At 35.1% G+C, this 23,436-nt stretch overlaps 1 long non-coding RNA gene across 1 annotated transcript; it reads left to right on the top strand.

The window, feature by feature from the left end:
- The first annotated feature begins 1,990 nt into the window (after positions 1-1,990).
- Positions 1,991-21,873, top strand: LOC149268777 (uncharacterized). The gene is made up of 3 exons (XR_016270238.1): positions 1,991-6,737; positions 18,883-18,935; positions 19,101-21,873. It is a non-coding gene; the product is annotated as an uncharacterized LOC149268777 (long non-coding RNA).
- The last annotated feature ends 1,563 nt before the right edge of the window (positions 21,874-23,436 follow it).

The raw sequence follows: 23,436 nt of genomic DNA, 5'->3' as shown, positions 1-23,436 counted from the left end.
GAAATATAATTTCGAATATTTTTATTAATTTTTTTGCATTGCTTGTACTTTATGAGTATGAGCAGCTGTGCCATCAGCACTCGCTAATACCCCGAAAAGGCGTATAAAAATAAATACAGTTTACAACATTCCATTCAATCTCAAACAGAGGCTTGCATTTTAGATATTCCTCTAAAATATTATTCTATTATAGACTTTTAAAATAATTAAAACTCAATGGCAAATCAAATATTTCAATATTGAAATAAATTCATTTTCCATCCCTTTGAGCTTACTTTTATCGCCTCCAGCTGAAATGCCATTTGCCACGCCTGACGCAATTTTAAACGTTTCGTTTCGTTTCATTTCGTTTCGTTTTTAATGGACTTCATGTGGCACAGGCATAAGCAGTTTTTGTATTTGATTTAATCCTCGCCGGCACGTCACATAAATTCAAATGCTTATTTCGGCCCACAACTAACAATAAATTAGTCCATAAATATGTTCGCGTCTTAGACTAAGCTGCGCCAACAGCCCAGACACAGACACAGGCACAGACAGAGCTCCAGGGCCAAGCCGAGCCGAGCTGAGTTTAGTCGAGTCGAGCAATGAACGATATTCCATAAGCAATTATTATATCGATTTATGACAAGCCGAGCAAAGATTGTCTTGGGTGGGAGATTATGTTGGCCCAGGCGGGGGATTTGTGCCAAGGCGGCAATGGCTCAAGTTCCTAAACGCAGTCAAGACAAGACAAAAACGCTGAGCATGAAATTTAAATCTCAGGCTAATAAATACTAATTCTAGCTAAAAAGCACGAAAAACACACCAAAAATATAAAGTAAAATTACATTTCCGCCTGGCGGAGAAGAAATCGCTAACTGTGGGGGCAACAGGTAAACGGTGGCAGTCCGAAAAAATAAATAAGAATTGTGTAAGGTAAGGTAAATGCAGGTAAGACCCAAGGCTCTAGACCCGGCCTCTGAGCTGGTTATAAAAACTGTCATGATTTACAGTTCGCACTTTTTACGATGCCGCTGCGCTGCGGCTGGCTTACGGGCGGTTCGGTTCTATCGGCTAAGAATTATGTGGAATTTAAGTAAGCGAGAAATATATATATATACATATATATATATACTATATGTATTTAAGCATAGTTGTTTTTTATTTGTCGGGAGCTCTTTTTCTATTCTCTATTTTTATGTGGCTTTTATGTGTTCCCATACCACGAGGAGATAACTTTAAAGGCGGCTGTTAGCAGCTTCGTGTAATTAAAATCATTTATTGGCATTAAAAATCATGTATTTAAGCTCGATTTTTGCGCCGCTCACTCACGTAGATCACATAAAAATGGCAGCCAAAAAGCGCCTGAAAATCAAAGCCCACAACTAACACATAAAACATAAAAGCCAAACAAAATACGAGAAAAAAAAAAGAACAATTTCCCAGCGTTCTCAATGGCATACATCATGTAACGTTTTCACTTAAAATTCACACTTGATACACAACTAGAAGAAGAAGAAGAAGTAGAAGCGGCAGAGGAACATTTATCATTTCGCTTAGATCTCGCGCCTTTTAGAGCGGTACGAGGCCTAAAAGTGTCGCCCGTTTCTTACTGCTGTTGTTGTTGTTGTAGTGTGTTTTTTTTTCGCATCTTTTGATTTATTCTCAAGTGCTTTGCTGTTGCTGCTGTCTCTTTGTTTTATTTCTTTGGCAACCTAAATATTGAGATAGGCATCTGCGGTCGCTCGCTCGCTCGTTCGCTCGCGCGGTCGCCAGTGTCAACTGAAGCAGTTCAGCTTGAGCTGAGTTAATTCCCTTGGCCTTTTTACCTACAAAGTACGTACGCTTCATTAGAAATGCCATTAAAACGTCGCTGACGCTCCAAGTTTCGGCCGATTCAGCCATAGTGACGCTGAGATCTAAGCTAAATTGCATTGGCTGCTTGCAGCTGAGTTGGCTCCAGTACGTGTCGGGCATAGAAAAGTCAAGAAAAGAGCGATACTTCTAGAAGTGACTCTGAAATTGTAATGGTTGCCAATCTCTAAGATTGCAAATTGCAGCGCATATCGTTTGCGACAACATTGTCGCCTGCGCTGCAATGCAATGCACTAGAGAGACAGAGAGCGGAGCTTTAGCGATCGAGCTTTCGCTAAGCTTACGCTGTGCTCGCTCGTCGGAGACAGTGGGAGAAATACGCTCACTAGCATCCCGCTGTCCGAAGCTTCGCTGAGAGCGAAACGCCGAAACTAAGAACACTGGAATGTGGGCGTATAAAAAGCGGCCACATTGCCAGCTCCATCTTTTTCCGGCCCACATTTTCAAGAAGATACCCTCAGCGTGGAGTTCTATCCACCTAAAATTTTTGTTAATAATTATATATATATATATCTTTATATATATATATATTTAACAAAAAGAAACATACACAAAAGATTATTGCCCTCCACAAAAGATTGGAATTTTCTGAATTTGGCCCACCGTGACCAGCTGAGCTGGTCAGTCATTGACTTTGGTGCGCGCAGCCGCACGCATTTTTATTCGTGGGAAACAACAAGTGTGCAAGCAGAAAAAAAAAAAGGTATTTCGATCAAAATTAATATAAATTAAAACTTAGTTTACAGAAACTAAGTCGGTTTTTTGTATTTTGCAGCCTTTAATATAACCCTAACCTCTCGGCCAGCAGAAGGCCACATGCACATATGCGCTGTGCAGAGGTTAGGGCTATACATTAAAGTAGCCCCCGAAAAAAAAAAAAAAAGATTAGCCACCGAAGAAAAAAAAAGAGCCCCCGAAAAATAGCACCCGAAATAAAATGTATAGCAGATCGCAGAACGGCGAGGGATTATTGACGACATATTAGTGAAAAAAAAAAATATATATATATATATAAACTAAAAATTACAAATCATTATATGTGCGGTTTAAAAAGAAACAAAAATTAGAGAAAATTATGTATATATATTTGCACGTGTGCGCAATGTGTATGTGAAGAAAAAACCATGAAAAAAAAGCTTCCAAGACAAATTTGATAAAAGTGAACGTGCAGCATAAAACTGCAAGTACACGAAAAAAAAAAAAAAGAACTTTAAATGCTTAGTGGTTAAATAAATTCTTGATTTAATAGACAATAATGAATATTATACATATATAGAATTATATATATATATAATATATATATAAAAAAAAAAAAAAAAAAAAAAAAAAAAAAAAAACCGAAAAGCATGATACTATAATTCCCCACTAAAATAATAATAATGCATTAAAATAATACACAATATTCACACATCCTCCATATAGCAGCAGCAGCAGTCACCAAACGAAAGGCCTTTCAGCGGTGGACATACAACAAAAAGAACTGTGAGTGCTAAATTAACCCTTGTCTTCCCCTCCCTATCATGTCCCCAAAATGTATAACAAAATAAAACTAAATAAATAAATAAAGAAAAAAAAAAGAAAAAAAAAAGAAAAAAAACAAAAGAAAAGAAAAAAAGAAAAAAGAAAAAAAATTTTCAATAAAGAATGAAATACAAACTATGAAACAAAAACTATGAAATGAAAGCTATGAATTAAAACTAAATTTTTAAATTAATATATATTAACGAATACTCCCCAAATGTCTAAAATATGATTTAAACATTTTTTTAATATTTTATTGTAATATTATATTATTATATTATTATGTTATTATTACTATATTGCTAACCTTTTTATACATTTGTAATTTTTTCCTATTATGTAGTTTTTTTATTTTATTATACACTCAAACTACATACCAAACACATGCACATACATATATATAAATTAAAGAACATGAAGCGACAGTAATTAAGAGTAAATGAAAATGTAATAGTCTAGTTAGAGTAATTTAAAGAATAAATGTATCTTTTAGAATTTTTTTTGAGTTTCCTTGATGGATTAATATGGTAGGCTAGGAGTATAGCGTTGGCATAGAAGAGAGAGAGAGAGTCGAGGCAATCTTTATTAGGGGATCTTCATAAACAATTTAAAGCTGAAGATCATGGTTGGGTTTGGGTAAAGACAGCGAGAAGCCAACACCACCTCGGCTTCCGCGTCTTTCTAACTGTCCGTGTTTGTTTCGTTTTTTCTTGTTGTCCGAATGTTTGTGTTGCATAGGAATCCTAAAAATTTTAAAGTTTGTGTGTATTGGTGACGGTTTGGCAAGACCCACCCCACCGCCGACAGAGCTAAGGGAACCAGAGGATTCCGCCCGCCACTACCCGATCCACGTCTTGTGTATGTTGATGTATGTATGTATGTATGTATGTATACATGTATGTGACATATATGTGTATATATGTATATATGTAAACATGCGAATGCACGAAGATCGCTTTCATACTCGAGTACGCTCGTTACATAGATTTTATGGCGCCCAACGGGGGGCCTGAAATTCGAAGAGAGAAGTTAACGCCCGCTGCATTCATACATAAGATCGACACATTACATAAATTTTATGGCGCCCAACGTGGGGCACTGTGAGTTGTTACGCTTTCAGTGAACCGAAATCCAACGTGGGGCACTGTGAGTTGATACGCTTTCAGTGAACCGAAATTGTTTGTGAGGCACTGTGAGTTGATACACTTTCAGTGAACCAAAATTTTTCTTATATGGCCACTTCTTCTATATGGAGTAGTAGTCATACAAAACACCCCCTTTTGTGAGAATATTAGTTGTCTCAGTAGCCTGTATTGCTGAAATAGACTTAGACTGGGTTGGTCTAGCTATCGCAACAGCGACTGCTGAGAGGAATAGATTTGTTTTCATAGGTACTACGAAGCTGCTGGATTCAAGCCTGGATCGCAGACCGAGACACCTTGAAGTATCTTTCAACTTTAAATGAATTAAAGCATCGCTGCTTTGGAAAAGAACATCTTCCCTCACAATTGTAGCTCGTTTTTGTTTGCTGTGGATGAAGCCACAATTCAATCTAGTTCTAGAAAAACTTCTCTAAATAATTCCAGAATATTGTGTATTCGGCTAGGATACCAATACTGATTATCCCTGGAGGGTATTCTTTACTTAAATGAAGAATGGTAGAAGCCTTAAGCAATGCTAGTTGTGTGTTGATAAGTTGTTGTCGTTGCGTCTTTAAGTGTACTATTGTCTGGAACTCGGAGATATGCTGCCTGTGCATTCCCTTGCCGAATAGTATAGTTTTTGATGGTAGCGATAATAAATTTGTAAATACCTGCTAGATTTAGTTTCAATAGCCCAAAAAAGAAATAATTCGGAACAGTTAGAACTAATAAGAATACCTCGATTTTCTCTCTCTATGCCTTAATAGTCAAATTTAACAATTTAATATTTTAGTAACTATGCACGTCGCATCTGTCGGTACTTACCATGCTTAGAAGCTGATTCCCGCTAATATACTGTCTAACGTTGTATATTATCGGGTGGTGTAATGGTTGCCAATCTCTAAGATTGCAAATTGCAGCGCATATCGTTTGCGACAACATTGTCGCCTGCGCTGCAATGCAATGCACTAGAGAGACAGAGAGCGGAGCTTTAGCGATCGAGCTTTCGCTAAGCTTACGCTGTGCTCGCTCGTCGGAGACAGTGGGAGAAATACGCTCACTAGCATCCCGCTGTCCGAAGCTTCGCTGAGAGCGAAACGCCGAAACTAAGAACACTGGAATGTGGGCGTATAAAAAGCGGCCACATTGCCAGCTCCATCTTTTTCCGGCCCACATTTTCAAGAAGATACCCTCAGCGTGGAGTTCTATCCACCTAAAATTTTTGTTAATAATTATATATATATATATCTTTATATATATATATATTTAACAAAAAGAAACATACACAAAAGATTATTGCCCTCCACAAAAGATTGGAATTTTCTGAATTTGGCCCACCGTGACCAGCTGAGCTGGTCAGTCATTGACTTTGGTGCGCGCAGCCGCACGCATTTTTATTCGTGGGAAACAACAAGTGTGCAAGCAGAAAAAAAAAAAGGTATTTCGATCAAAATTAATATAAATTAAAACTTAGTTTACAGAAACTAAGTCGGTTTTTTGTATTTTGCAGCCTTTAATATAACCCTAACCTCTCGGCCAGCAGAAGGCCACATGCACATATGCGCTGTGCAGAGGTTAGGGCTATACATTAAAGTAGCCCCCGAAAAAAAAAAAAAAAGATTAGCCACCGAAGAAAAAAAAAGAGCCCCCGAAAAATAGCACCCGAAATAAAATGTATAGCAGATCGCAGAACGGCGAGGGATTATTGACGACATATTAGTGAAAAAAAAAAATATATATATATATATAAACTAAAAATTACAAATCATTATATGTGCGGTTTAAAAAGAAACAAAAATTAGAGAAAATTATGTATATATATTTGCACGTGTGCGCAATGTGTATGTGAAGAAAAAACCATGAAAAAAAAGCTTCCAAGACAAATTTGATAAAAGTGAACGTGCAGCATAAAACTGCAAGTACACGAAAAAAAAAAAAAAGAACTTTAAATGCTTAGTGGTTAAATAAATTCTTGATTTAATAGACAATAATGAATATTATACATATATAGAATTATATATATATATAATATATATATAAAAAAAAAAAAAAAAAAAAAAAAAAAAAAAAAACCGAAAAGCATGATACTATAATTCCCCACTAAAATAATAATAATGCATTAAAATAATACACAATATTCACACATCCTCCATATAGCAGCAGCAGCAGTCACCAAACGAAAGGCCTTTCAGCGGTGGACATACAACAAAAAGAACTGTGAGTGCTAAATTAACCCTTGTCTTCCCCTCCCTATCATGTCCCCAAAATGTATAACAAAATAAAACTAAATAAATAAATAAAGAAAAAAAAAAGAAAAAAAAAAAGAAAAAAAACAAAAGAAAAGAAAAAAAGAAAAAAGAAAAAAAATTTTCAATAAAGAATGAAATACAAACTATGAAACAAAAACTATGAAATGAAAGCTATGAATTAAAACTAAATTTTTAAATTAATATATATTAACGAATACTCCCCAAATGTCTAAAATATGATTTAAACATTTTTTTAATATTTTATTGTAATATTATATTATTATATTATTATGTTATTATTACTATATTGCTAACCTTTTTATACATTTGTAATTTTTTCCTATTATGTAGTTTTTTTATTTTATTATACACTCAAACTACATACCAAACACATGCACATACATATATATAAATTAAAGAACATGAAGCGACAGTAATTAAGAGTAAATGAAAATGTAATAGTCTAGTTAGAGTAATTTAAAGAATAAATGTATCTTTTAGAATTTTTTTTGAGTTTCCTTGATGGATTAATATGGTAGGCTAGGAGTATAGCGTTGGCATAGAAGAGAGAGAGAGAGTCGAGGCAATCTTTATTAGGGGATCTTCATAAACAATTTAAAGCTGAAGATCATGGTTGGGTTTGGGTAAAGACAGCGAGAAGCCAACACCACCTCGGCTTCCGCGTCTTTCTAACTGTCCGTGTTTGTTTCGTTTTTTCTTGTTGTCCGAATGTTTGTGTTGCATAGGAATCCTAAAAATTTTAAAGTTTGTGTGTATTGGTGACGGTTTGGCAAGACCCACCCCACCGCCGACAGAGCTAAGGGAACCAGAGGATTCCGCCCGCCACTACCCGATCCACGTCTTGTGTATGTTGATGTATGTATGTATGTATGTATGTATACATGTATGTGACATATATGTGTATATATGTATATATGTAAACATGCGAATGCACGAAGATCGCTTTCATACTCGAGTACGCTCGTTACATAGATTTTATGGCGCCCAACGGGGGGCCTGAAATTCGAAGAGAGAAGTTAACGCCCGCTGCATTCATACATAAGATCGATACATTACAAAATATATCTAATAATAAAAAGCTCTAATGGTCAAACAGTTACTGCAAAAGATTTATAGAAATTAGTCTAGAATAAAAGCGTTTCCTGATTTTAGACTATAAGCCGTTATATTCAAATTAGCTATTCATATTAGAATGCCGTATGAGAATGAATAATATTGAGAGGGTAGAGAGAAAGAGAAAGAGAGAGAGAGAGACAGAGTTACAATGTAAGAGCTTACACTAGCCACTACGATCTTACAATATATTGTCAATTGTAAAGAGCTTAGAATGAATGAAAAAATATTTAAATTTAAATTTTAAATTTAAATTTATTAATTAATATTTTAAAAGATTTATTGATAATTTGTTTATTTTACTTATTTCATTATTTATATTTATTAATAATTTATTTTACTCATTTTTAAAAATAAAAAAAAATAATAAAAAAATATTACAATTAAGAACAGATAAAAATCAAATATATGTATACAATATATATACTATTAACTACATCTTTAGTATGCTCTGCTCCTATTATAAAGGTATATTAGAGTATAACACTTACAACTGATTACTGTAAAATGAAGACTGAGATCTTACGACTTTTTATAAACTAAAATTTATTTATTATTTCATTTTATTTATTTTATTTTATTTAAATATTTTTTTAGTTCAATGCATTTGTTTTTAGTTTTGTGCTCCATTCACTTGATTTGCATTTGCCGAATGCATTTGTAAATGTTCAAAGCTCTTTGCTCTTTGCTTCACAAAGCCTCGAAGACAATATTAATTGCCGGCCATTAACAGCATCACTCAATTTGAAACATATGCAGCAGCAGCTAGAGCTAGAGCAGCAGCAACACAGATCACAGAGACAGAAAATAAAAAAGTGGAAAAACTAAAAAATAAAAAGCAGAAAAATAAAAGTGGAAACTATCTGTAAACTCATACATCAATGCCGCTAAATCCACTTGTCAGGGCAACAAACGTGAGAATCGCTTGCGAGAAAAAAAAACTAAACGAAACGAAAAACGAAACACAAAACAAAATCGAACCCAAACGCAAACAGATCGAGCAGCTAGAAAATATTGTCAGGGCGACACTTAACCCGGTGGAGGGTGCTTCTCCTGTTCGTCCAACTTAGCTTTGGACTCTATTAGAGATTTGTTGCTGCTGCAGCCAGAGACACCTGCAACAGTTGAGGGCAAGCCAGTGAAAGAGAGAGACTTTTTTCTTTCCGTATGCTAAATACCAGCGCATTTTATTGATGACGACAACGGCAACGAAAACAATGTGATATATCTTGCTCTATACACTGCCTCTCCCTCTCTCTCACCTCTCTCTGTCTTGCACACATATGCAGCATCCAGCAACAACAGCAACAAATGAGTGACAAAACACCACAAGGAATTTTAATCCCAAAATGATTGATAATCATTGCCGTAGAAGAAAAAGCTTTATCACGTTCCGTTTGCTAGGTGTAAAGTCTATGCGGCATTATCAGCATCATCATTATTATATTCTTACCTATCATGCTCATCATCGTCTTGGAACTGGGTTGGGTTCCGGGTGCCAACTGTGGACCAGCGAGGCCCAGGCCCATTGTGCTCTGCTAATGTTTGCACTTAATTCAACAGACAATGGACAGGAAAGCTGTTGGGCGCATTTTCTTTTAGCTTTTACCTCAAGTGTTAGGCACGACCGAGGTGCGAGGGAGACAGAGAGAGGGAGGGAGAGTGAGATAGCACGCGAAAGACGCTGCCAGCCAAGGCGAAAATCTAAATTATGTCGTACGGAAAAAATGCAGCGTTTTGTTAGCATAAACAGCAACACGAACGATGCGCTTTTTATGAATGGTGCGAGAACACTGAGAGAAATTTCGGAATATTTTAAATGGAAAAAATATATAAATATTTTATGGAGATATTATATGAAATATGTAAATATTTTGATAGTTCTTGAAGTACATTTGTTTCTTCAGACTTTTCCCCTACATTGTTTTCAGTGTAGTTAAGTATGTGCATCCACCCACCCAGAGTCTGGGTTCATTTGCCATATCATGTTGCCATGCACTCCGCCCGCCGCATTCTCCAGCTGCCCCCAGTGGGCTCCATTCAGCATTCGGTTAAGCGTTTCATTTGGCTTCTCTTTCTTTTTGCATCTCAACATTTTCCATTTGCCTAGCCTGTGGCAGCCGGAACAAAAGCAACAACAGCAACATCATTATTTTTATCCATTTAGTCGCTTTGTTGGTTTGTTGGTGACACCTTTTCTAATGCACACAATCTCTATCTCACACACATACACACACACACACAACTATTTGAACCTGGGCGTCACCTGTGCGCAGCATTTCAAATTCATGAGTTTTGATGATGAGTTGAAAATTGAACAAAAGCTGATTCAAGTCATAATTTATCATGAGGTTTTCGGACTGGGATTAGATGCGCTCAATTTAACAACTGTTTATTTTTAACACGTTGCCGCATTGCGCATACGCCGCATGTGACATGCGCGCTAGCTAATGTTTTAATTTATTGACTATCAAATGGCTGAGGCTTTTGTGCTTTGACTGCCGGCTGCCTACTGCATTGGTTTGTGCCACAAAAAGAATGAAAAAAGATGAAACAACAAAGCCAAGTCGTCGCTTGCCCGCTCCCCCTCCACATTGAGCTGTCTTGCCCAGCCACGCCCACCAAAAAATAAAATAAGAAATGAACGAAACTCGTTCTTTCACTTTAGCGAGTGAACGCCTGCAAGCGCGAATTTTATGGTTACACCCAGCCAAAAATCTGATGAGGATCGCGCGCCGCGCAAGTTCTAGCGGTAAATAAAGAATTGTCCAACGCCAACGCCGCGCCCACCCAGCCAGCCAGGCAGCCAGCCAGCCAGCCGAAGGACCACCAAAATGATAAGTTGCCCGTTCGCTTCTCTCTTCTTCATTTCACATATAAAAAGCAGTAAAAGAATTGCTGTTCTTTTTTCTTGGGTGCAGTTGGGATTAAGAAATTACAAGAAACTCGCCCCACGCATCTGGGCAAAGAATTTAATTTAATTTAATTTTCAGCCACACGTCCCGGCAAAATGAAAGTTGACCCACTGCCTGCAAAACTGTGGCTAACTGTGCTGCTGCCCAAACGAAAAACCAAAAAAAAAAAAAAAAAAAAAAAAAAAAAAAGGGTCTGTCGCCTAAATCGCTCCGGGCTTGAATTAAGACATAATAAAGCTGTCCCAGCTCAAGCGTATCCAATGGTAGCGCACTCTCTGTCTCACACACGCGCCGACACTGTGCCGCTATCTCTTTCGCTCAGTCATCCGTCAACCGTTTCGGGGCGTCAGTTTTTGGAACATCTTTGAACGAACACCTTTACGGGCCAAGCTGACGACGAAACAACTTAAACTGACAGGAAGTGCTCGAAGGGCAGAGTGGGAGAGGTGGGGCAAGCGGGCGAGCTGAAGAGTGAGAGGGGGAGAGGGTGTAGCTTGAATGATATTTTCCCTAGCAAAAGGTATTCAAATTTTCTCTGACAACGTGTAACGCATTAAAGTGATGAATATTTTATATATCATCTATTTATTATATTTCAAATATTTAATGTGTCTTGGTGCTATCAGAAGACCCCGATCAAATGATGCATATGCTCTAAAATATCGAAGTTGAATCGGTTATACTGAAGTGCATTTCATATAAATATGTATATAGTAAAATAGTATATAGTAAATATATATAATAGACTGAAATGCTTTTCTTATAAATACATATTAAATATTAATATAAAAGCTTTAATAGAATAGCTTGTAGTAGTCACTACTCGATATAAAAACTGTAAAATTATTTAGTAATAAAAAAAAATTATAATTATTAAAGCGTAAATAATTATATTTTACATAAATATTTTAAATTATTATAAATTTATTATTATAAAATAATAAATGTAATCATATTAGCTACACTTCATATCACAAACCTGAAATAAAAAGCTAGAACGAAGATTGATTTTTTTAAGATATACCAATAGACCATCCGGCAATTTGACATATATGAAAATATTGAATTAGCATATGGCTCAAATATAAATAATGAAAAATTAATTTCAAATCAATTACTTAAAACAAGAGTATGTAAAAATAAAACAAAGTATTTATGTATATCATTGTTATCAAAAAAGAAAATTAATTATTAGATTAAAATATTTTGAAAATATTTATTATTTATTTTAAAATATTATCAATCGCTTATACTTATGATAACTGTTAGAGTATTTCATCTTCGGAAAATCGATAAAAGAAATTCTGTGGCTCCTTTTGGGGCTCATTGGGCGTTGGGTTATATATCTGCAGAATATTTTGCAGTTCATTTTGTACTCGTGGCTCATTGTCTTGGCAATCATGTGAGTGTGCAAGTGCGAATGCGTGTGTGTGTGTGAGTGTGTACGTGTGAGTATTCCGTTTGACAAACGAGTGTCATTTATCAAAATGTGACACTATTTGCGCCAAGTCATGTGTTAACTGCACTTTATTTTATTGTTATATGTGTGTTGCCCGTGCCCAAAGGAATATCACGACGAAGTGCTGCTCCTACTCCGGCCCAACTAAACGGAGCTGTCTGGCATTGGTTTTTAAAGTGCTCTCATAAAATATATATCATAATTGAGGGTTATGTGTTATTTTATGTTTGGCCAAAAAACTTCTTTAGCGCTAAAGTTTAGTAAAGCAATTGACCCAGACACGAAGCCGTTGGCATGCCTCAAGATTGAGATATGGGTGTGTGTGTGTGTGTGTGTGGCCAGGTCTTTCTCTTGGTGCAACTTTGCCTTTGGGCATACTTGAAGAATTGCTTGTTATTAATATGTGAAAATATATCTGGGATTTCTGTAATGACTTATTTATTTATTGCTTTGCATTTCTTTTATTATATGTAAGCTATAAAAGTTTATTAAATTTACAAATATTTTTAATGAATTTCCATATGCATTTGGGTATAGCATAACTCTGGACCTACCAGAAAATAATTTATACTCTGCTCGGCGGGCATTTTTATGCTCTTTAAGAGCTGCATTTAGTGAACATAATATAAATATTATGATTATACGCTCCAAACTTGGGCGCAGTCTTAAATGTTTTTTCGCTCGTGTGTGTGTGTATGTATGTGTGTCTGCGCATATTACTCTTCACTGAAAACAAAAAAAAAAATCTCCAAAATCGAAAAGTAATTTCTTGCACGACATTAATTTCTTTTAAATTACGCATAATTGAAGTACGGACCACTCGAACTTGATCGATGATCGCTTCAATGTTTCGACTCCGTTCGAAACGTGCTTCGCGTCGAGCAAGTGAAATTTTCTATATAAGAGAGAGGCAAAAATAACAAAACAAAAAAAAAAAAAAAAAAAACTAAAGATTGCGCCATAATTATTTAATTTCTCGTCTTTGGCGTTGGTGTTCTGGCTGCCTCTCGCCATATGGGGCCCAAAGGTTCTTGGCTGGAGCCCAGCGGCATTGACATTCAAATAAGACACCTGATATGATAGCCCGAGAGACTCGTAACTGTCATTCGATTTGCTTTTGCCTTACTCACCTAGCGCAGCTCTATCAGCGGTTTGAAGCCTTGAGTTTTTTCTTGTATATATATATAATTTATTTTTGGTGTATTATTTTGAAATTTGATTTTGATTTTGAGTTTGACTTACCATTGTGCCTCCGTGGGCATTTAAGTCGTAAGCTATATACCCTTGCATACTCTAACAAGGGGTATATGGATATGTATATGATGTTTGAAGTCATAAAGAAACTTGTGAATATATATTATAAGTTTATGAATTTTATTATATTAGATGTATATAAAATAAATATATTATTTATAATATTAATACATAATATCTCAAGGTGCTCTGTATTATTGGTAGATTTTTTTTATAATTTTTATTGAATTATTATACTATCTATAGAAAACCAAATAGAAATTTCATTTATTTGTTAGAGTATTCAGCATTCGATATTTAATAAAAATAAATATATCACATTTATTTTTTTGTGGATTTTTCTCATTTGTTCGTCTGTAATTTCATATGAGAGTTGTTGTTGTTGTTGCTGTTGTGTTCGTAGCTGGCGCTGTTTGGTATTTAGTTATATTTTTGGCCGCTGCCTTTGTTAGCCTGCTAAGCGGATTTATTCTTACATCAGTTTAGTGTCACATTAGCGCTGTTGTGAAGTGCGACCCAGGCACTTAACCAATCCGCATGCCACAACATAACAAAGCACTGTGCATGGGGGCGGCAGATCACATCAATTCAATTCAGTTCAGTTCAGTTCAGTACAGATCCGATCAGATCAGATCAGTCAAAATCTTTTGCTGACAAACACATGTGTGTGTGTATGTGTGTGTGCTTATATACACATATTACATATATGACTGTATTCACTTCTGCATCTCCCTCTGCCGCATCGATTTCAGTTTTGGGCTGGCTTAACGCTCATAAAATGTTTCAGCAGAAAACAACTTATGAAAGTTTTTTATTTTATTTTTTTTTTTTCATTTTTACTTTTCAATTCAAGCTTTTATTTTTTTTATGACACTGAGATGCTATCTGCATTTTTGCATTTGGCAAGATTGGCTCGTTAAATTTCGCTCAAAGAGTTTCGATTCATTGCGTGATTCATAAAGTCATAAAGATATTTTCAGAATCCATTCTTAAGTTTCTTGTTTCAATGCCTGCACACAGCTCTCTTAATGAAAATAGCTGTGAATGTCTTTATAAATTTAATTTTAATTTGTTAATTGCACACGTGCTCTGAGTTGTATAGCTTCAAGCCATTGAATAAGGGAGCTGCAAAAGAAGGGAAGCGATATGAAGCTAGAGGAAATGTTTAGGATATATGGATTAACATAAGCTATAATCTTAAAGTAATGTTTGCAACTACTTTGAACTGCATATTAATATTTTGTAATTTATTAAGTTAATTATTTAGTATAAGTATATAATACAAATTATTTTATTATAATAGCGCCAATGAAACATTTATTTAATTTCTATTATTTATGTGTGATTTCATACATCTGATAAAATCAAATATGCTTGAACTACTAATTTTAAAATACCATATAGAAAAGGCTAACTGACACAGTGAGAATCTTATTGATGTATGTATGTATGTGTATGTATGTATTATAAGTATATTACTGACTTGAGAGATTTGGTTTTTGTCTAATCCATTGACGAAGCATATGCAAATTGTTCTTTGGCAGAGGATAATAACAAATTTTAGCCAAATAAACATAGAGTTTCTTTATTTTGCCATAATAATATACAAATGCATTTAAATTTGTTCTGGGTTATTTTGTTTTGGTATAATAATTTATAAATTTAAATAAGTTTCTTTATTCTTCATTATTATTTATTTCATTTCATTGAAGCAGAATAAAAGTTAGACATAATATATTAAATACTTACGTTTGATTCTCCCTCTCGGTGAGATCGCACAGCAAAGAGCTAAAAAGCTGCGATAAGTTAAGGCTAGTTAGCTGTGGATGTTTCAACAAAGGCACAAAAAGCATGCGCAGAAGGGAAATAAACGAAAGCAGAAACAGAAACAGAAACAAAAACAAAAATGATTTATCATAATGGTAGTCGGCGACCTGGGGGCTCCCAACGGCGTTGCCTTAAACGGCCGATAACAGCAACAACAACAACAACAGCAGCAGCAGCAGCAACAATGACGCGACGACACGACGCGTCTGGACCGAAATGTCAACTCTTCATATAAAAATTAACAAAATATAAATTAAAATAAATAAACCAGAAATATGCGTTTTGTCGGGATGCGTTTCTGTGTTTTCTCTCTTGGTTCTCTTGGATTTTTTTCGGTATTTTTTGTCTTTGCCTGGGCAATTTATGTGTGGAGCATCCCTTTTGGATATCGAATTACGCCTGCGCCTGTTGCGACTGTGGAATCTCTCGGACTCGGGCACAAATTATGAATGCCTGCGTCTCCGGCTCTGAAGCTTATCGAGCGAATGCATCGCTGCGTTTATATTTTTATATACACATACATATACATATATACAGTTCTCTACCGTTTTTTGGTTGTCATTCTCATTTTTCTGTTATCTATGGCAGCGCATTTTTTATCTAACGGCCGCAGCTTCCACGCATCTGCCCATTGATTACTCACACACGCACAGCAGGCCTTCGAATTTGTATGTTCGACTCGATGCTGACTTATGACAGGGTCGCTCCTATCAGAGCTGAACGTTGATAGCTTCATGAGCCGCGATAAGACGCCCAAGCGCCCAAGTCAAGCGCTAATTGCCTTCTCACAGGCGCCGGGCATTGTCTGCTAGAGCGAGAGGGAGGCGAGCGGTAGCTGGGCTGGCCTGTATTTTTCTCTCTTTTTGTACCCAGGTGGCATGCGCAAGCGAGATCGCGAGCTCAGACGGTATCAGCTGCTTGTTATCGCCAGACAAATGCATTTTGCAAATTATTAACATACTACACGTTGTCTGCATGCAGCTGTATGTGTGAGTGCTTGTATCTGACGCCTGAGTAGTCAGACTCTCTGCTGGCTGCTGGTCTCGGCTCTGGCTCTGGCTCTGGCTGTGGCTTTGGCAACCGGCAGCAGCTAATTGAAGTCAATGCACAAAACTTGATTTATTTCTATTAATAAAAGCCCCAAATGCAATCATTTTGGCAGGCCAACATACAACAGCCCCACATGCAGATATGCGAGAGTGCCCCATGAGAAATTCGCCAATGGCAAATGTCTAGTCTGATTGCTTGGGGAACTAAGCAACTATGATTTATATTTTGAAAGTCACTACTAAAGCTAAATTTTAAAAACTAAATGTCTTATTCTGAGGGCAGAAACATAAATTGATAACTATTAATCAACTAATTTATATAAATAATATAATTAATTTAATGCATATATGTATATGAATTCCTTATTTTCATGAGTGAATTAATTAATTGGCATATCAGAGGTTCATTTGAGTGCTATTTAAAAAAAAAAAAGATTCTTCAATTATTTGAATAATTTGTAAAATAATAAAGCAACGTGTTTGCAATTTGTTATGACACAAATTAGCGAATTGAACATAGATGGAATAATATGAGTCAGATGACCTAAATATGAAGGAAATATACATACATATAATATATACATATAGAACAAGCTATCACTATAAATAATCGCCTCTGAGAAGGTCTGAACAGGTCTATGAAATGCTGATAGGAACTGAAAGTGATTCTTTTGAAATATGTAGGAAGAGAGAGAGAGAGAGAGAGAGAGAGAGAGAGAGAGAGAGAGAGAGAGAGAGAGAGAGAGAGAGAGAGAGAGAGAGAGAGAGAGAGAAACTGAAATATAAATATATTTAAAGCCATTGATAAAGGCTAATCTTTTATTAAGTAACACTAAAGAACAACTCATTTGATTAGTGACTATTTTCTTATGCACTCAGTGCACTCGCATTTCCTACTGGGTGCTTGCATATGTGAGCCTGGTCAATAAATCGCTTGTTTGGCCACAATTACACAAACGAACAGCAGCAGCCGAAAATAGTCGAAAACACAAAAATGCGCCAATTGCAATAAATGCAGCTCCGTCGTTACTGATACTGCTGCTGCTGCTGCTGATGCAGTTGTTGTTGCTCTTGTTGTTGTTGTTGTTGTTACTTCGATAAAAATCACGTAAAAATTTAGTTGCATAAATTTTAACACCGATTTTAATCGACGCCATGTCGCCGGCTTAGACAACTCATTGAGCTGCTGAGCGTGAGTTTTATGCATATGAAAGCAAGCGAAGGACGAGTATATTAGTATTCCAGAATTGTTGCTGAATTGAATGAATTGTATATTTTCTATTGAAGAGCTTTGTAAGGTAAGCAAGAGCTCTTCAATATGTTTAATAATTATAAGCTTAATCCGCTTTAAGATCTTGAGCGAGTATAAGATAGTCGCCCATACTCGACATGCAATATTCTACGCTGTTTTTCATTTTACTCATTTTTTTCTTCATCAACATCGAAATCGAAATCCACGTCGACGTCGACATCGACAACGATCGACACTTTACGTGGCAGCGTTTTTCGCTTGTAATTACGGCCAGCAGCAGTTCCGGTGTCTTGTTGTTGTTGTTGTTGCAGTTGCAGTTGATGTGGCTGCCGCTGTACTCTATAATTTTGTTATGCTCGTAAATTATTGATATGTCAAATCAAATGCTGGGCATGTTTTGCAGCCAGGCACACCACAAATTTATGGCTCACAAGTTAAATTGGCCGCAAACGAAAACTGGCTAAAAAGTAGTTACAATATATATAAAAAAATCACATTAATATGTAATCAAATGGATTTAAAAAAAGATATAAAAATGAATATAAATATATATAAAAAATTTGTGTATGAGAATAAATGTTTTTGTGTAAGTTTATGACTAATAAAAAAATAGCCCCAACGGTAGCTAAGTAATGGAAAAAGACCATATCGAAATAATAATAATAATATAAATTAATGATAACAAAAATGTGCATTAATTAAATTAAGATAAATATTCCAATTTTACCAGAAAGTAAAAATAATACATTTATTTAAAGTAAAATTTATGAGGTGAGTTTAAAAGTATGTTTGATTTCTTTTAAGTCAATATACAGTATTAATTTCTTCCATAAATTATACTTTTTTTTCTTTTTATAAAACAGGAATTTTTATTAAAAATATATTTTTGTAAAGAATAAATTTGTGTAAGAAATTTATTACATAAAAAAAAAATTAAAAAATTTACAATATAAGTTATTAATTTATTATTGTTAATTTTACTTATAATTTATTTTTAGCTATTTACTATAAAATTATAATTTTATTTTTCCATGCATTTTTGTGAATATATAAAAAATAATGACACTATATAATATATAATAATATATTTATTTATTATATTTATTTATATTTACAGTAGATAGCTAAAATAAAATAATTAAATTATAATATTATTTTGCAGTTTTATATAATATTGTTTACCAAATAATAATATAATTTATTTATTATTTTTTTTTTTACAGCTATCTACTATAAATATATCCTTTAATTCTATGTATATTATTATAAATATGAAGTAAGTTTATAAATGTTCGTTTTATTGATATTTGTATTTATTTTTTTCATACATTAAATTCTTTCTTTCATTAAAAATTTGTATTTATTTCTAATTTAATTGATATTCAAGCGAATTTATAATTTGCATACAATAAATAGAAAACTTTTCAATCTCATCTCGTAGGTGGACCACAAATATTTTTGGGACTGAAAGTTATTTCGGACAGCAGCGCATGTAAAACACTTTGCTCAACAAGCCGCCTGCATAAACGTTGCAGTTCGCCTCACCTAACCTCACCTCACCTTACCTGCCTCATCGTACGCCCAGCCGCCGTCCGCTCTGTCTGCGTCGAGTTGTGTTCCTGGCTGGCCGAAAATGTACACAATTTTTCGAATTTCCTCATGTTTGGGGCATTTGGCGCTTTTTAGTTTCGCTTTTGGCCAGAGTTTTGACATAACTGGAGCGGATCGCGGTAGATGGGGAAAGGGGAATGGAAAGGGTGCTCATATGTGGAACTTGAGGAGGGAGGCAACCTGATTTGGACGTGGCTCGCGCTGGCGTTGTCTAACAAAATGCTCAAATGCTTGTCTTGGCCATTTGCATTTCGATCTTTGGGTAAATGGCCAGCAAACAGGCCCACAAATAAAAGCAAAACAAAACATTGCCTGGAAAATCCTATGGCAATAAATGTTTTCCTATGCAAAATTACCAACACAACGAGAATGTGGATTTGGGTTTTGGGACTCTTGGGTGCATTTACTGTTGTGATTATGTACGTGTGTGTGTGATCATATGCGTGTGTGTGTCTGTGTTAGTTTGGCTGCAATTTGGCTGCAGTTGCAGTTCGACTTTCACTTTTCGACTGCCAAATGGCCATTTGGATATTTTGGGGCGATTTAGCCTGGCTGCGCTTTAAATTTATGTTGATTGCCCGAGTTTGTTTTTGGCTAAATGCTGTTAAATTGTTTTTCCGTTTTAAATGACATGCATTTGACAAATGATTAGGCCTAGTTTGCGGTCGCAGCTCTAACCTCGACCTATTATATACGAATGCCATTTTAGTCAAGGAAATGGCTTGCAAATGGAACGGAAAATGCTTGGCTTCAGTTATGGGGATAACGTCAACAAATGGGAAAATAAATCAGAATATTAAAACATGTTTACTTTAATTTAACTTATATAAGACTATTATTATTATAGTAAAATATTTAGAATTTTAGTTGAATTGTTTTCAATAATAATTTTTCAATTTGCAGCTCTGACTTTACTGATTTAATAACTTTGACAGCAGCTCACTCGACGTAAATATATTTTCTTTTAAATCCAATCTTTAGCATCTAGATAAATCTTTGACTTATCTTCTACTGCCATCCGTTGAGACTTCCCTTTGTGCTCGTAAAATTCGGCTGCTCTGCAACATTGTTACAATGTTTTCTTTCTTTTCGGCGAATCATAAAACATAAAATACTAAAGTCCGCCAAAAATCTCAAACAATGTCAATACCAAATAAATACTAATAAAGTATGGGTCAAGAGTGCCGCCGCCGAGGGTCTCGTTTGTGTACTACATAAATTTCAATATTTATGGTCAGAGGCGAAAAACGGCGATGCTACCGAAAGGGCACAGAATCAGAAGAGCTGCTACTATATAGAGAGCTGTGTCCCTTATGCTCTGCCCAGTTAGTTCCCCCTTTTTGTTTGGGTATTTCTGGCTGGGTTCATCTTAGTTTTTGTGTAGGCGTATGACAAGCCGAGCCGCTGTGGGCGTTACCCAAATAGAGGCGTGCGGCATGCGGCGTGCGACGTACGCCGTTTTCGCAGTCAGCCAAATATACGACTTTCATTTCTATGTAACTAACGGCGGGAGAGCTCGCGCCTCGACATACGGGAACTGGCCTCGCTGATCCTGTTTCAGGACCTGGTTGAGCATCATAAATCGCCGCGACATAAATTCAGTGTAGTTTTGACATTGTTGCCTACCTGGGCGCAGGCACCTGACACAGGAATTGTTTTTGTCTGCTGCTGCTGTTGGTATTTCGCACGCTAATCTCTGTAAACAAATCACTAGAGTAAAATATAGAGAGAGAGCAGCAGTATGGACTGGGCGTGCCGGGCCGTGTCCTTGGGGACATGTTGTTGCTTTAATTGCTGCCAGACGTCGCAAATTTATGAGCATCAATAAAGTGTCAACTTTTGTTTTGGCTACAAAAAGTCGTTGAGAAGCATATAAAAAACGCAGCTCCTGGCTGTAAATCATCCGCGTGACTTTCCTGGAAAGCAAAAAAGAAAAGAGCTAGCCTCGCAGCGAATGCTACTACAGTTAGCACTACCGGCTAGGGACTCCACTGCAACTGCAACTGCAACTGAAACTGCAGCAGATGCTTAACTTGGTCCAGACATGCAAGCCAAGCCTTTGTTTTGATTTTCCTTCAGTTATTTGGTATTTGCATTTCAATTGAAGCGAGTAATTAATGTATCGCATATCTGCAGAATTTTAATTGCCAAGCCAATGCACTCGTCACTCGCAGATGCATCACTCATTTCGATAACACTAGACAGCAGCGAATGCGAGAATGACTCAAGTTTAATTAAAACATAGCTAATGAAATATGGATGAAAATAAATTAAACAAAACATAGATAAAGATTAGATACATTTTTAAAATGTATATAAAAATAAAGAAATATTATTATAATAATGCGAAGAGCTGAACTGATTTACTCAAGTTGAATAAAAACACAGATAATAAAATATGGATGCAAATATCAAATATAATTTATAAGATACAAAATATAAATAAAACTGAAAAAGATATTTTAATAACAATAAGAGTTAGCGAATTAAATCGGAACGTATCTATATATGTATCTATACGTATCTATAAACATAAACAGATTTAATAATAAAATTAATAGATTAAATTATATTTAAATCGAAATAAAACAAATACAGAAAGGGATGAACTATATAATTTATGAAATATTCAAAAAAATATAATTAAAAAATTTAAAAAAACAAATTTTTAATTTAATAAATAATAAATATAGGATGTTTATTAATTCTTTACAAAGTAATTAAACAATTATGAACTTATTCAAATAAAATATTATTTACAAATGAATCATATGAAATATATATTTAAAAATTCTTACAATAATACTTATACATAATTGATTAAATATTTTTAAAATATACATGGTTTTACTAATATTTTCTACAATTCATAAATATGTTTTGACGTTTTCTATTTAATTTGGACTGCACTTAAATTTCTATATATGTATTTCAAACATATGTTACAACGTATTTTGACAACATCAGGGTTACTTCAGTTCAACGACAACTGTTTCATTGCATATTAGACCTTGTTCGATGGTGTAATAGGCGCGCGTGTGGCCCCGTCACGTAGTCTGCTCAAAACTTAAGCCTCAAAAAGGCAGCTGGGCTGTCCACCACAGCAGCAGCAACAACAACAATTAAAATGTGGAAAGGGTTTGCTCATATTATTCAATAGATATATGTGAGTGTGTGTGTATGTGTGCATAGAATGTTTCGCAGTAATCTAACAGAAAACCACAAGTGAACCACAAGCAGGCAACGGCTTGGACTGGACCGAAAATCCTCGACTCGGAATGCTAGCGGCGAGCGTTGCGAATGCTCAATGCATATTCCTCTGCTATGGCCCAAGTAAAATAAAAAGAGAAGAAAAAAAAAAAAAAAAAGAAATAAAATAGAAAACAAATGCTAGAAGTGGCTGCTGTTGCTGCACGTGATGATTGCATCATTGTGTCAGCTTAGTACGTGCCCCACAACGTTCGCTTGTCACATAAAAAATGACACAAAATTCTCGGCATTTGCTGCATTATAAACTTTTGCATGCTGTCGACAGATGTTTGCTTGGCAAAAAATAAGAAAGAAAACCAAAATAATAATAATATGAGAAACAGAGAAAAAAGAAAAAAGCCTGTGTATTATGCCACAAATTTTTGTTTACCGAAACTTATGGCTGGCTCTCGTGTAGCTCGAGCCGTGCCACAAGCCAAGCACTTGACACTTGCGCTCTGGGATTGGAGTCTGACCAAAAGCCTTTATTTTCGAGTGCGATTAACCAATGTGTGGCTAGAGATTAGACCTAGGAATGAGAAGAGAGACTCTAACTGAGCTTGGGCATAAAATACATATTTTAATGAAGATGTGAATGTGTCCTCCATGGTCAGTAATGTCAGCTATACTTTTACAGTACTTGAGGGAGAAAAAAGAGCTGTAGAAATTTCTCTCTTATTATAAATACATCGTACCCTACATGATTCAAATGACTTTTAGCAACGAGAGTATTATCAATTGACTTTTAAGAGATAAAAACAAATATTTTTATTAAATAATTTTATTATTAAAATATTTGAAATATAATTGTGAGTGGAAATTATATAAAAATATAATTATAATCTTAGAATAAAATATTATTTACAAAAAATATATTTTTAAATTCCATATTTAATACATTTTATTTTATTATCTAT

Source organism: Drosophila arizonae, chromosome 5 (assembly GCF_054131065.1).
Source record: "Drosophila arizonae isolate 15081-1271.41 chromosome 5, UAZ_ARI_1.0, whole genome shotgun sequence".
In the NCBI taxonomy this organism is placed as follows: domain Eukaryota; kingdom Metazoa; phylum Arthropoda; class Insecta; order Diptera; family Drosophilidae; genus Drosophila; species Drosophila arizonae.
The sequence above is the reverse complement of the archived record's forward strand: the minus strand, read 5'-3'. Positions and strand labels throughout refer to the sequence as shown.